Below are 13,476 nucleotides of genomic sequence, written 5' to 3' on the forward strand. Positions count from 1 at the left end.
GCCACCTTTCCTGAAATTATTATTTTCTTCTCTTCTATTATGCTTGTCCGATGTGGCACTTAGACTTTAATGCCTTATAGATAAAATGGTCTCTGTCAGCCTGTACTTCTCATGCCTAGAGAAAGTTTTACTGCTTCATAAAATCCTGTAATGTCCCAGTGTTTAAAAAAGATCTATCACTCTATCAGTGGGTCTTTATGGGATCTGTGTACATTTTTTTGTTGCAATGCAAGGTTGGTTCCTGAAGCAAAAAAGGGGACAGAGATAAATGGATCTGTGCGTGCTAACGAATGTCAAGAATTCAGCTCAATTTTATACTGAGGTGGTATTAAATAGTGAAAGCAAATTGTAGAACATCTCACACACAATAGCATTAAGCATCACGAAAGAACGGTAATAAAAGATTTTCCCTTCATAGGTGGCTACAGGAAGAGGACTATTGTTTTTTTTTACTGGTTTGGGCTAGAGAGTCTTGATGGTTGCTGTTTCAATTTTTTTCCCTCCTGACAGATGCTTCAAGGCCTGATGCTTGTGGAGTGTCGTTGGTGGACAGGGGATATTGGGCACGACGTGTTTCTACCACCTGTTCTGCACCAATCATCACTGCGTGGCCTATAAAATCTCTTAAAGGTATCGGTTCAAGGTGTAAGCTGGAGGAAGATCTGTCCCATTTCGGGCATGAAATATATCTCTCTACTCTGTTGTTTGAGGACTGCCTTAGCCACACATTGGCTGATATCTGTCAAGAGGTTTATGCCTCTGTGTGTGTGTGTGTGTGTGTGTGTGTGTGTGTGTGATCACCCACACAGACATGTGGCACCAGGGCTGTGTTTGTCCCCATGCAGGTGACCCAGAATGGCCTGGAGGAAATGTGTTATCCAGGGTGCTGGAAGCTCTCAAGCTGCTTCTCCCCTCTGCGATGCTACTGAGCCACTTCTGGCTGTGTCATGGGTGAGTGTGGTAATTCAGTCCTGCATCATCCCAGCATTTGCACTGAGAAGATGAACTCAGCATCACCTGCCCTGTGGCCAGGTGGTGGGAATGACCTGATTCCCTGTTGATGGACACTTGGGACAATTAGACTTGTAACTCCACTTCGCATCCCTCTACCAAATAGCTACTCCTCTCCTCATTCTTCTATCATGGGGCGCTATACCTTGTGTTCAAAAGCTCTCAGGGAGTAAATGAGCATCTGATTCCACACCGCTGAACAATTTTTTGTGTTAGTTTCAGAAAGTATTTACTAAGCAATTTGTTTATGCTCTGTGCTTTGATAACAACTATGGCGCATAAACACATAGCAACAGTTACTGGAAATGGGACCTGATGCAGGGGTACTTGGGTAATTTAAATTAAATAATGCGAACAGATAACACAGAAAGCTAGCAAACAGGAAGCAGACAGCTCTGCCACAGATATGCCCTTTATTTTATTTTTTTAACATCTTTATTGGAGTATAATTGCTTCACAATGGTGTGCTAGTTTCTGCTTTATAACAAAGTGAATCAGTTATACATACACATATATCCCCATATCTCCTCCCTCTTGAGTCTCCCTCCCACCCTCCCTGTCCCACCCCTCTAGGTGGTCACAGAGCACCGAGCTGATCTCCCTGTGCTATGTGGCTGCTTCCCACTAGCTATCTATTTTACACTTGGTAGTGTATATATGTCCATGCCACTCTCTCATTTCATCCCAGATTACCCTTCCTCCTCCCTGTGTCCTCAAGTCCATTCTCTGCGTCTGCATCTTTATTCCTGTCCTGTCCCTAGGTTCTTCAAAACCATTTTTTTTAATTTTATTTTTTTAGATTCCATATATATGTGTTAGCATACGGTATTTGTTTTTCCCTTTCTGACTTACTTCACTCTGTATGACATCCCACCTCACTATAAATAACTCAGTTTCGTTTCTTTTTATGGCTGAGTGATATGCCCTTTAAAGCTGATCCGTTGCACAAACTTTCTGCATCTCTGCAGCTGGTCAAGCGTATATTAAGCAAATGCACATAAAGTGCCTACTTCTTGTCCTACCCAGGATAGAGGATCAAAAATACAAATCATAAAACACAAAAACCTGCCAAAGAGTTTATTTTTGACTTCAAAGATGTGATTTTAAAAAGGAAAGCAAAGGAATGAATGGTCTGTTAGTGTTGAGATGGCCAGAAGCATCCCTCCCATTCCCATTACAACTCAACAAAGAAGGCCTTCTTGAAAGGGCAGATGAAATACTATGAACAGTTATAATCCAACAAATTGGACAACCTAGAAGAAATGGACAAATTTCTAGAAATAAAATTTTTCAAGACCGAATCACGGATAAATAGACAATCTGAACAGACTGATCACTAGTAGTGAAATTGAATTTATAATTAAAAAACTCCCACCAAACAAAAGTGCAGGACCAGACAGCTTCACAGGGGAATTCTACCAAACATATAAAGTATAGCTAATACCTAGCTTTCTCAAACTATTCAGAAAAATTGAAGAGGATGGAACACTCCCAAATTCATTCTGAGTCCACCATTACCCTGATACCAAAAACCAGACAAAGTCACTACAGAAAAAGAAAATCATAGGCCGATAGCTCTGATAAATATAAATGCAGAAATCCTCAACAAAATATGAGTAAAATAAATTTAACACTATATAAAAAAGAACCATACACTATGATCAAGTGGGATTTATTCCAGGGATGCAAGGATGGTTCAATATTTGCAAACCAATCAATATGATATAGTATATTGATGAAAGGAAGGATTAAAATCACATGATCATTTTAACAGACACAGAAAAAGCATCTGATAAAATTCAACATCTACACATGATAAAAATGTTAATCGTAGTGGATACAGAGGGAACATATCTCAACATAATAAAGGCCATTTATTACAAACTCACGCCTAATAACATTCTCTAATGCCACATACAAAAATAAACTCAAAATGGCTTAAATACCTAAACGTAAAGCCAGATACAATAAAACTCCTCAAGGAAAACACAGGAAGAACACTCTTTGACATAAATTGCAGCAATATTTTTTGGATCCATCTCCTAAAGTAAAGGAAATGAAAGCAAAAATAAACAAATGGGATCTGATTAAACGTAAAAGCTTTTGCATAGCAAAGGAAACCATAAACAAAATGAAAAGAAAACCTACTGAATGGGAGAAAATATTTGCAAATGATATGACCTATAAGTGGTTAATATCCAACATATATAAACAACTCATGCAACTCAACATAAAAAAAAAAACCCAATTAAAAAACAGGCAGAACTAAATAGACATTTTTTGCAAAGAGGACATGCAGATGGCCAACAGGCACGTGAAAAGATGTTCAACACAGCTAATCATCAGGGAAATGCAAATCAAAACCACAATGAGATTTCTCACCCACATGTCAGAATGGCTATCATCAAAAAGAACACATAACAATGATGGCAAGGATACAGAGAAAACGAAACCCTCCTACACTGTTGGTGGGAATGTAAGTCAGTACAGCCACTTTGGAAAACAGTATGGAGTGTTCTCAAAAAACTAAAATAGAACTACCATATCACCCATCAATTACACTCCTGGGTATATATCTGAAAGAAACAAAACCACTAATTGAAAAGATACATGCACCCCAATGTTCATAGCAGCATTATTTACAATAGCCAAGATACAGAAGCAAACTAAATGTCCATCAGCAGAAGAATGGATTAAGATGTGGTATATACATATACAATGGAATACTACATAGCCATAAAAAATGGGGGAATTTTGCCACTTGCAACAACATGGATGGACTTGGAGGGTATTATGTTAAGTGAAATAAGTCAGACAGAGAAAGACAAATACTATACAATACCACTTCTATGTGGAATCTAAAAATACAACAAACTAGTGAATATAACAAAAAAAGAAAGTGACTCACAGATATAGAGAACAAATTAGTGGTTACCAGTTGGGAAAGGGAAGGGTGGAGGGGCAATATAGGGGTAGAGGACTAAGAGGTACAAACTATTATGTAAAAAAATGAGCTACAAGGATATATTGTACAACACAGAGAATATAGCCAATATTCTATAATAACTATAAATGGAGTATAATCTGTACAAATCATGAGCCATTACATTGTACACCTGTAACTTATATAATATTGTACTTCAACTCTATTTCAATTAAGAAAAAGATAAAGGAAAAAAATGGGCAGAACACATGAATAGACATTTTTCCAAAGAAGAGATGCAGATGGCCAATTGGCACATGAAAAAATGCTCAACATTGCTAATCATCAGAGAATTGCAAATAAAGACCACAGTGAGGTATTACCTCATACCTGTCAGAAGGGCTATCATAAAAAAGTACCACAGGTAACAAATGTTGGCAAGGATGTAAAGAAAAGGGAACCTTTGCACACCATTGGTGGGAATGTAGATAAATTGGTGCATCCACTGTGGAAAACAGTATGGAGGTTCCTAAAAAAACCTAAAATTAGACCTACCATATAATTGAGCAATTGCACTGCTGGGTATATATCCAAAGAAAAGGAAAACACTAATTTGAAAAAATACATGCATCCCAATGTTCATGGCAGCACTATTTACCAAACCAAGATATAGAGGCAACCCAAGTGTCCATCAACATGTGAATAGATAAAGACTGTGGTATGTATACAATGGAATATTACTCAGCCATAAAAAAGAATGAAATTCAGCCCTTAGCAACAACATGGATGGACCTAGAGGGTGTTATGCTTAGTGAAATAAGTCAGATGGAAAAAGAAAAATTCTCTGTTATCACTTGTATGTGGCATCTAATAAATAAGACAAACAAATGTATATAATGAAACAGAGACAGACTCACAAATATAGAGACCCAACTAGTGGTTACCAGTGGGGAGGGGGAGGGGCTAAATATGGATACAAGATTAAAAGATACAAACTACTACTTATAAAATAAATAAGCAACAGGATATATTGTGCAGCACAGGGATATATAGCCTTTTTTTATTTTATTTATTTATTTATTTATGTACTTTGTGGTACGCGGGCCTCTCACTGTTGTGGCCTCTCCCAATGTGGAGCACAGGCTCCGGACGCGCAGGCTCAGCGGCCATGGCTCACGGGCCCAGCCGCTCCGCGGCATGTGGGATCTTCCCGGATCGGTGCACGAACCCGTATCCCCTGCATCGGTAGGCGGACTCTCAACCACTGCGCCACCAGGGAAGCCCTAGCTTTTATTTTGTAATGACTTTAAATGAACTATAACCTATAAAAGTATTGAATCACTATGTTGTAAATCAGCTACCCTTAAATTAAAAGAAGACAGATACTGGGGAAGGAGGAAGCAATGTTAAGGAGAGGATGTATGTGAGGAAGGACACAGATTCCAGTCACCACACAGCTGCCACACTCATTGTGTTGTGTGACCTTACTCATTAAGTCTTAGTTACCTCTTCTGGAAAAAAAAGTGTGTGTGTGTGCGTGTGTGTGTGTGTGTGTGTGTGTGTGTGTGTTGAGAGCTGGAGTGGGAAACGATAAGAGATGGTTATACTGTGTACTTCTCAGTGTTGCTGTGTTAAGGAAGATGCTGTGTGTGCAAGGGCTTTGTAAACTGTATGCTTCCCACGTTAGTCATGAATCATTAGGCATGAGCAATGCCAACTCAAATGATAGGTGGGAGGTTGACTCAGGTGTAAGTGCTGCTCACAGAGAGTGTACTGAAGAGGACAATCTCCTTCCTGTGACCATGGCTTGGGGGCTACTTGGTCTTGACGCCCTTTGCCCAGCGCTCTCCCTACTCTCCAAGGCACCTGCACAAAGCAGGGACCCAGTAAAAGGTAACATCTATTAGTATTTTAACTTTACCATTATTTTATTATTACTAATTTTAAGATTATATTAGTATTACTTTATTACTATTTTAATACTCAATATCCAGTAAATACCTTGGAACGCGTCAAAAGCAGTATCAGACCTCCAGCTGAGGGTCACTCTGAGGTGTTACAGAACCAATGACTTTGGAATGAAAGTATCAATTTACAGGCCAGCAGAGGCACAATCCAACCATGAGGCATGCTGAAAACCTAAAAGCAAACACTGCTGTCTTTATACAATACCATCTGGGTATTGGCGAGGGCTTCTCCTCACCTGTGATAACAAGTTCAATTCTGATTGCTACATGTCAAAGAGGGTATGACACAGCTGGAGGGTCAGTCCTTGCTTAAGGACCAATAGTCACAGAGGAGGATCAGAAATCTGCAGTCTTAAGTGTGAGTCAATGAATGCTGAGCCTGGGTAGACCCTTTCCAGGGATGGCCCCTCCCACTCTTCCCCAGGGGAGGAGTCCAGTCTCTGTGCCTGGGTTTCTCTCCTGGCTCCAGGCTTGTATGCTGGTTCCCTTCAGTGGCTGGAGCCCAGCCCAGTGTTGTGACTTAGCTCCTCTCTCTCCTCTACAGGGAGTAGATCCTGCTCATAGTGTCTTAAACTCAGTTCAAAAAATGGAACCTTCAGGATTCAAAGAATTCTCCATGGTGATCCTGTTCTGCAAGGTGACCCTGTTCTAGATTCTGATTTTTTTCTTGAATTCTAGATTAGTAGGCACTGAAAAATGTGTTGCTTAAAAGCTCCATGAAAATGTCCTGCTTTTTCAAATATGGAAATTTAATTTTCTTTTCTGTATAACTAAGAGGCTCAGTTATTGTAGATTTCCCCCAAACCAAGACTCTGCTAAAATAGTGGTATTTAATAGCTAATTATTAGAGAAATGCAAATCAAAACTACAATGGGATACCACCTCACACTGGTCAGAATGGCCATCATTAAAACGTCTACAAATAAATGCTGGAGAGGGTGTGGAGAAAAGGGAACCCTCCTACACTGCTGGTGGGAATGTAAGTTGGTGCAGCCACTGTGGAAAACAGTATGGAGGTTCCTCAGAAAACTAAAAATGGAATCCAGCAATCTCACTCTTAGGCATATATCCAGACAAAACTAGAATTAAAAAAAATACATGCACCCCTATGTTCATAGCAGCACTATTTACAATAGCCAAGACATGGAAACAACCTAAAAGTCCATCGACAGAATGGATAAGGAAGATGTGGTACATATGTACAATGGAATATAACTCAGCCATAAAAAAGAACAAAATAATGCCATTTGCAGCAACATGGATGCAACTAGAGATTCTCATACTAAGTGAAGTAAGTCAGAAAGTGAAAGACAAATGTCACATGATGTCACTTACATGTGGAATCTAAAATATTATGCAAATGAACCTATCTATGAAACAGAAACAGAATCACGGACATAGAGAACAGACTGGTGGTTGCCAAGGGGGAGGGGTTGGGGATCGGGGGAGGGATGGAGTGGGAGGCTGGGGTTAGCAGATGTAAGCTTTTATATACATAGGATGGATAAACGACAAGGTCCTACTGTATAGCACAGGGAACTATATTCGATATCCTATGATAAACCATAATGGAAAAGAATATTTAAAAAAGAATGTGTATGTATATATATGTTTAACTGAATCACTTTCCTGTACCGCAGTAATTAACACAACATTGTTAATCAACTATACTTGAATTTAAAAAAAAGATATGCTACAATAGTGATATCTAAGAATTCTGATCCAAAAGGAGAGACAGAAAATTGCTATCTGGGGGAGATCATGCTTTTGGGGAGACACTTATTAATGTAAGCTGAAGGATAAGGAGAAAAACTTACATTTAACTCCAATTCTCTTTCTGGTCCATTGGACTGGGTTGGGAGTTCCATGATTAAGAGACAAGGTCTGTTAATTGTAACACTATTTATGAGAACACGTTGGGTCTCTATTCTTAAGCAAAGCTGCTTTAGGTACCAGGTGACAAAATGTAGCTCAGAGCTAGAAAGGAAGATGCTCCCTCTGCTTTCTACACAGAACCCAGCTCTGTTTTGGCTCCCTGAGAAATGGCAGCTTTGGGACCCCTGAAGGCTGTACGCCTGTCTCGTGTATTGGGATTCTCATGACAGTCAGTCTGAGCACTTGTGGCAGGGACACTTCATGGATATGACAGCTGGGAGCCAGGGTACATAAGGGCATATGTCGTGTGATGCTTATAACCAAATGAATGATCTTTGGGTACATTTGAGGTACTGTTTGGGAAACTATTGGAAAACAAAACAAGACTAATGACACCAGAGGGGACAAATATCATTCTGTTGTATATTTGGAGGCTATTGAGCCCAAGAGAACTTGTGTTGCCCTAGAGCCACGGTTCCGCCACCTATTTGATGAAGAAGGATTGCTACTCTTTGGTAAATCCTGCTTCTCATTAAGTAGGACTTTTAGATTGTCAGGAACAGTTTTTATCTACCTGGAGCCTGCCTTGGACCTGCTGATAAGCACTTCTATGGGATTCATTCCTTGAACCATGAGTGAAATTAGTCCTTTTTCTGGGGTCAAAAACTATAGATTCACGATATGAAGAAATCTGATGAAATTTGACAAGAGTTCATAGGTTTGGGGGTTGCCGTGTGAAGGGAGATAGATGGTGAAGAGTCTTAGGTATAGAAAGACAAGGCACAAGGTGATATAATAACATATCTATAAAAAAGCAAAGTGCATGGATAAAATGGACATATGTCTACCAAAGCATAGGCTAAAAGAATTAAGGGGTATCGTTTAAAATTACAAAAACACAAATAAGAGAGAATAGTCAATGTACACCGTAGTGATTCAATATTTTTAAAGATTATACTCTATTTAAAGTTATGAAATATTGGTTATTTTCCCTGTGCTGTACAATATATCCTTGTGGCTTATTTATGTTATACATAGTCATTTGTTTCATTAGCATTTGACTTAAGAAGTGATAAATAATACGCCAAATTCTTTATAGAGCTTTTAGCCAGTATTATTTTTTGTCATTTTTGAAAATATAGTTAAAATTTTTTTAGGTAATGAGTGAGTGTAGATGTTTATGATCTGAGGATGTCCTTAACGGCTAAGGTTGATTCCATGGAAGATGAACATTTTCTCTCCACATTGTGCCTGATGCGATTGTCATAGACGTAATCTTAGTTGGATGAATCACAGAAAGAATCAGGGTTGGTCTTTACAATTTTTTAAACTGTTTTTCCAGAACCATCTTAATAACCCATAATCTTTCAAATGTCCAAAGGATTAACTTTTTTATGAATATAATTTGTTGAAGCAAACTAAAGCCCCATCTTGTTGAGCAAAACCACATTGGTTACATTAATTCATCCGGTTAATTCCTCAAATATGCTTCTAAATTTCCTAGAAATAAACACTTTTAGTGTATTCTTTTAAATGTTGGTATTTCAATCCAACAAACGTCTGTTGAAGGAAGGGAGGAAGGAAGGAAGGAAGGAAGGAAGAAAGAAGGGAGGGAGGGAGGGAGGGGACAAACAGGCTAGATATTCTGTGCACTGTACAGATGCTGGGTGCTGGCAATATTTAATGAGAACAACCTTCACAACTTTCTATGTTTTTAGCAAAAGTCAATTTAGATGATAACCTTAAAAGTGAGCATCTGTCTATACTAGAAACATAATCTAATGTCAAGACAAGAAATACCAACAATGTTGGAGCAGTTAAGTTAGTGTCTAAAATGTTGTGATAAATACTGTATGATCTCACTTACATATGGAATCTCTAAAAACAAAAAACCCAAAACCAAGCTCATAGATACAGAGAACCAGATTGGTGGTTGCCAGGGACAGGGGGTTTCAGGCGGGCAAAATGGATGAAGGGGGTCAAAAGGTACAAACTTCCAATTATAAAATAAAAAGTCACGTGGCCATATAGTACAGCATATTTGGCTATAGTTAATAATATGGTATTATTGCATATTTGAAAGTTACTTAGATTTTAAAAGATCTCATCACAAGAAAAACATTTTTTTCGAACTATGTATGGTGACAAATGTTAACTAGACTTATGGTGGTCATTTCACACTATGTACAAATATCAAATTATTATGTTGTACACCTAAAACTAACATAATGTTGTAAGTCAATTATGCCTCAATTAAAAACATAAACTTAGTGTCAATAAAGAATAAAATAAAATGTTGTGAATGCGTTTCCTAGTTTAAAATATGATAGTAGGAAATGTATAGTTACAACTGAGACTAGCTTACATAAAAGGAAGTTCTGTCAAGTTTCTGGTAAAAACTAGTTATCCTGAATCCCATTTAAGATTAAGGAGGTCTCAGTACAGACACAGAGAACAAACACATAGCTGCCAAGGGGGGGAAGGAGGGGTGGGATGAATTGGGAGATTGGGATTGACACATATACACTACTACGTATAAAATAGATAACTAATGAGAACCTACTCTATAGCACAGGGAACTGAGGTGACCTAAATGGGAAGGAAATCCAAAAAAGAGGGGATACGTGTATACGTATAGCTGATTCACTTTGCTGTACAGGAGAAACTAACACAACATTGTAAATCAACTGTACTCCAATAAAAATTAATTTAAAAAATATTCAGGAGGTCTCAGAATAACATATATTGGAATTTAATAAAATGAACTAGATCTTTAAATTAGATATTATATGATAAATAGTAAAATTATTATTAACACAAGAGGAAAATGGTGAAATGGAAAAGTGATCAGAGATAGGACTGTTGATTAACCATTCCTAGTGTCTTTGTGCTAGTTCCAATATGTAAATTATTGAAACAATAGCTCAGAATCGCCATTGTTTCTTAGGGTTGCACTGAACTTAGCCAAGGCAGGAAAAGGAAGAATTTCCCCAGGTAGCACTGTGCCTATAAGCTTGGAAGGAAATGGGAGAAGCCTAGGGAGTATTTTCTAGGCAGACTGAATGGAGGGGAGTTTATACTGTTTCCTCTAAGAGAAATTCCTAGAGCCTCTACCAGCTCTAAAATTCTAAGTGGTAATAGCTGATGTTATCTTTTTTTTTTTCTTTTTAACATTGGAAAAATGTACTTTCCTAAAATAAACAGCTGGTTGGGGAAAGAACTCCTTACCACCAGCTCAGTGCGTTTTCCACTCTACTCACTGCCATGTGGATGGACAAGATTTACTCACACATGCTGAAAAATATTGCTTGAGAGCCAACTTAAAATCCAGTTTAAATGGATTTTAAGTTAGCTGGTTAAGAAAAGTCAGTTTGGGGTCAGGTATGTCTCAGGAAAAGGAAGTGTTGACACATCACACGTGTACTCCACATCCTTTCAGAAGAAGGGTGGAGATGGATTCTGTGTAAACCAAGAGCCAGGGTGTCCTATTTTGATGTAAAGTCAGAATCTCTCTTATTCCTTCTTCCATTGCCACTCCAGAGGAAAAGTGGTGATAGTCAGCACAGAGGTACGAATGCCTAGGCTTTTTTATTTATTTATTTTTTTGCAGTACGCGGGCCTCTCACTGTTGTGGCCTCTCCCGTCGCGGAGCACAGGCTCCGGACGCGCAGACTCAGCGGCCATGGCTCACGGGTGCAGCCGTTCTGCGGCATGTGGGATCTTCCCGGCCTGGGGCACGAACCCATGTCCCCTGCATTGGCAGGCGGACTCTCAACCACTGCGCCACCAGGGAAGCCCACAGGCTTTTGATTTAGATGAACCTCCATAGATTCAAACACCAAACTTATTGCTAATGTGTAAGTGACTCTGAGTGATTTGCTTAACTTACTAAGGCCTCTGCTTGCATATCTCTAAAGGAAGTTCACAGTCTCAGTCTCACAGGATTACTGCAAAGATTAAATAAAATAGCCTGTATGGTACACTGGGATAAATGACTGACTCATTAAGGAAATATTTAATAAATGAAAGCTTCTGTATCTTACTTTCTAATGTGAACCAAATATTAATTGCCTGGAGGATTTTTTTTTTTTAACAGATGGATGAACTTCTTTTGGTTTTGTGAAAGGTTTATCATAGGGAGAAAACAATTTTAACACATGCATTCTTATACTCAACTGTTTGTACCAAAAACTAATTTATGAAAAGAACAGGGATGTCGATGGGACCCAGAGGATGCTTTCATCAGCTTTGTCACTAAGTGCACTGTGGACACAATCATGCCTCACTCAGCAGGGGCCCAGGACTCAGGCCAAAAAACACCCAACAAGTACCAGCACTGGCTGAAGAAGTTCAACCAACATTAATCTCTGAATATTACTTACAGAGTTTATGAGGAAGAAAATGTGATTAATCCACACAAAAAGAATTTTAAAAAACCCATTTCTCAACTGAAGGGGAAAATTCCTTTGAGCATAAACAGATTGCACTATTTATACATGAAATATTTTCTGCATCTATAAACTTACCATGCTCAAGTATTCTAATTAATCGTGGTGGTTGCCAGGGAAACCAAACTAGCTCAATTATAGGTCTGCAGGAATGTGCAGTGTATTTATGACTACGAAGCAGGTACTTTTCTGTGCAAAAACTAAAACTGAGCAGATGCTTAGAGATTTCAAATGTTCTAGAGAACACAGCACTATCAGGATGGATTTCCTTAACGAATGTCTTGATTTTCTTTCTTTATAACAACTTGGTTTGGTGACATGGACCAAGATGGGTCAAGAAAAATTAGGAACATGATCAACAGTAAAACCTAGGTAATGATTGAAATAGGAAGCTGTGATTCCTACTGAAAGAGAATCTTAATTCTATATATCATTTGTGTTTGACTACCTCATTAGCTAAATAACCGAGGTCTAAACAGTATAAGAGATAAGAGGGAAGCAGCTGGCAGTGAGAAAATAATTTAAAATATCCCATAGAACCAATAAATTTAACTAAGTAACTGTTAGAGGAAATAGTGGGAAATTGATGGCATTTGGCTAGAGGACCCAGGATTTCCTGCATTTTTCCTACTAACAACCTGTTTTCCCATGAAGATGCTGAAAAGATGTATACAAAGAACTAGTGGCAAATGAAATAAATAGAAGGTGGGGGGGAAGTTTAATCAGGATTGAGAAAGTTTCTAACATGCCATACTCATTAAGTCAAGTTGTTATAATTACTTAAATCTATTGTTTTATTTTTATAACTCAGATGCCCCGGTATTTCCTCACTACATTATTAAAATCTATAATTAGAGTTAAAAAAATCTGCAATTATGTAGTCATTGTCTAGGAACAGTATACTCTTATTTATCATGTAGACAATATATAATGTTTTTCTGAGGCCCAACCTGACCATCCACCCATCAATCCCATCCACCCATTTATTCAATTAAAAATTACTTATTGAGTTCCTACTCTGTGCTCAGCTCTATGCTAGATCTTCAGTATACAATAATGAATAGAATTTCTATCCTTAGTGAGACAAATTATGAACTGATAATTATAGAAACAAATGTTTAATAAATTATAACTTTGTGAACTCTTGAAAAAACTTGACAGGAACTCAAAACTCAATCAACTATTCTATCTTCATAAAAAAATCCAGCCTCTGGGTGAATTGCCACTTTCATCATTAATTTCATTCATTATC

This window comes from Grampus griseus (assembly GCF_964374135.1).
Source record: "Grampus griseus genome assembly, chromosome: 21".
NCBI classification, from domain to species: Eukaryota; Metazoa; Chordata; class Mammalia; order Artiodactyla; family Delphinidae; genus Grampus; species Grampus griseus.